At 38.6% G+C, this 2,843-nt stretch overlaps 1 long non-coding RNA gene across 6 annotated transcripts; it reads right to left on the reverse strand.

Moving 5' to 3' along the window:
- Positions 1-1,879: 1,879 nt before the first annotated feature.
- Positions 1,880-2,570, reverse strand: LOC126995031 (uncharacterized). Of its 6 annotated transcripts, none has more exons than XR_007749828.1 (2): positions 2,541-2,570; positions 1,880-2,324 (listed from the first exon to the last, which is right to left on the reverse strand). It is a non-coding gene; the product is annotated as an uncharacterized LOC126995031 (long non-coding RNA). The 6 variants fall into 6 exon arrangements; XR_007749829.1 differs by lacking the exon at positions 2,541-2,570 and adding an exon at positions 2,436-2,494 and having other exon boundaries at positions 1,880-2,297; XR_007749826.1 differs by lacking the exon at positions 2,541-2,570 and adding an exon at positions 2,436-2,488.
- Positions 2,571-2,843: the final 273 nt, after the last annotated feature.

Raw genomic sequence — 2,843 nt, forward strand, 5'->3', positions numbered from 1 at the left:
ATGATGAACAAATAGCGCGCAACATCAAGACCAACTCAAAAAATTATTCACATACATCAGATCGAAAAACATATATCCAATACTGGTCCCCTGACAGACGAGACTGGATCAGTAACTCGGGACAGTAAACAAATGGCCACAATCCTCAACACTAACTTAGCATCCGTATTCACAGTCGAGGACATCGAAACCATTGCTGAGGGCCCTGACCCGCGGAGAAGTGAAAAAGTATTTGGACAAACTCGACACGAACAAGTCAGCGGGGCCTGACAGTTTGTCCCCGCGGTCATTAAAAGAGCTTAAACAACAAATAATTCAATCACTCACTAATATGTTCAACCGGTCAGCTCAACTGAATAAGGTCCCGGAAGACTGGAAGATGGCGAACGTAACACAGATTTTCAAAAAAGGAGACAAAAGTGTTGCATTAAACTACAGGCCCATAAGTTTGACATCAGTGGCAGGAGAAATACTCGAAAAGATCATTAGAGACAAACTTGTTAAGTTTCTAGAAGACAATCATGCAATCTCCGACACCCAGTAAGGCTTCAAAAACAAGCAACAGAAGCGCCGAAGTCTTCCTCAAACTATATTTAGCATTAGTTAGACCTCATCTTGACTATGCGGTTCAGTTTTGGTCACCTTACTATAGAATGAATATCAAAATGTTAGAATCAGTGCAGAGGAGGATGACTAAGATGATTCAGGGGTTGAGAAACTTGCCATACGAGGGAAGACTCAAACAGTTAAACTTGCATTCTCTAGAAAGGCGAAGGGTGCGTGGAGACATGATCGAGGTTTATATATGGATGAAGGGCTTTAATAAGGGAGATATTCATAAGGTTTTGTTGGTAAGAGAACAGGGTAGGACACGAAGTAATGGGTTTAAACTGGATAAATTCGGATTTAACAGGGACATAGGCAAAAATTGGTTTACCAACAGGGTTGTGGATGAGTGGAATAGGCTTAGCAGTCATGTGGTGAGTGCCAATACAATTGTCACATTCAAAAATAGATTAGATAAATTCATGGACAGCGATACTAGGTGGGGTTAGATACACGGGAGTTTAGGGTCAAAGGAACTGCCTTGTATAGGCCTACCGGCCTCTTGCAGATTCCAACGTTCTTATGTTCTTATGTTATCTGACTGGCGAGATGTCAAAAGCGGTGTTCCACAGGGGTCGATGTTGGGACCTGTTCTGTTTTTAGTGTACGTAAATGACATTGACGAGGGGCTATCGTGTAAAATATCGAAATTTGCCGACGACACAAACATAGCCAGCAGAGTCACTACGACAACGGATAAAGAACACTTCCAAGCTGATCTCGATCGTTTGAGCAGTCCCAGTAGCTAAATTATATTGTTTGTTATTGGGTTGTTTATTTATTTATTTATTATGTTGTTTTAATTTGTTTTATTTTGTTTTGTTTTTGTTTTGTCTTGTTTTGCTTTGTTTACTTTGTTTTTCTCTTTTCTTTTCCTTTTCTTTTCTCTTGATGTTTTCTTTTCTTTTCTCTTGATGTTTTCTTTTCTTTTCTTTCTGTTGGTGTTGCTGGCTGTGGATGAGCCTCCTCCTCCCCAGAAGACTCACCCGTCTGCCCTGCGGCCCAGGGCCGAAAGCTCGATGACTTTTAGTTATTTTCTTGATATTGTAATTTCATTTTCTTTTCTCGATGATTTAATTTCCTTTCTCTATCCTCTATCTTGACTGTGTTTAGCCTCCTTCTCCCCAGAGGAGATTCACCGTCACCACCCCTGGCCCCAGGGGCCGAAAAGGTGGATGACTTTTCTGTTTTCCTTTTCTTGATGTTTCTATCATCCTTCTGGTGTTCTGTGTAACTCTGCTTTTCCCAATACTTCACGCTTCTTCTGTGTTACTCTTTCAATACCTTCTTCTGTGTTACTCTTTTCAATACCTTCTTCTGTGTTACTCTTTTCAATACCTTCTTCTGTGTTACTCTTTTCAATACCTTCTTCTGTGTAACTCTTTTCAATACCTTCTTCTGTGTAACTCTTTTCAATACCTTCTTCTGTGTTACTCTTTTCAAATTCCTTCTTCTGTGTAACTCTTTTCAATACCTTCTTCTGTGTAACTCTTTTCAATACCTTCTTCTGTGTTACTCTTTTCAAATTCCTTCTTCTGTGTAACTCTTTTCAATACCTTCTTCTGTGTAACTCTTTTCAATACCTTCTTCTGTGTTACTCTTTTCAATACCTTCTTCTGTGTAACTCTTTTCAATACCTTCTTCTGTGTTACTCTTTTCAATACCTTCTTCTGTGTAACTCTTTTCAATACCTTCTTCTGTGTTACTCTTTTCAATACCTTCTTCTTGTGTAACTCTTTTCAAATTCCCTCTTCTTGTGTTACTCTTTTCAAATACCTTCTTCTTTGTTACTCTTTCAATACCTTCTTTTGTGTTACTCTTTTCAATACCTTCTTCTGTGTAACTCTTTTCAATACCTTCTTCTGTGTTACTCTTTCAATACATTATTATGTTTAACTCTTTTCAATACCTTCTTCTGTTACTCTTTTCAATACCTTCTTCTGTGTTACTCTTTTCAATACCTTTTTTCTGTGTTACTATTTTCAATACCTTCTTCTGTGTTACTCTCTGTAACTCTTTTCAAATTCCCTCTTCTTGTGTTACTCTTTTCAAATTCCTTCTTCTTGTGTTACTCTTTTCAACTTCCTTCTTCTTGTGTTACTTCATATGCCTTCTTCTAGTGTTACTTCTCTTCATTTTCCTTCTTCTGGTGTTCCCTTCTTTCCCTTCCTTCTCTCGGTGTTTCCATGTCGTCTTTTCCTGGTTTTGTATGTTGGAACGCGTTAGTCTCCTTCTCC

This window comes from Eriocheir sinensis, unplaced genomic scaffold (genome assembly GCF_024679095.1).
Source record: "Eriocheir sinensis breed Jianghai 21 unplaced genomic scaffold, ASM2467909v1 Scaffold963, whole genome shotgun sequence".
Lineage (NCBI taxonomy): Eukaryota > Metazoa > Arthropoda > Malacostraca > Decapoda > Varunidae > Eriocheir > Eriocheir sinensis.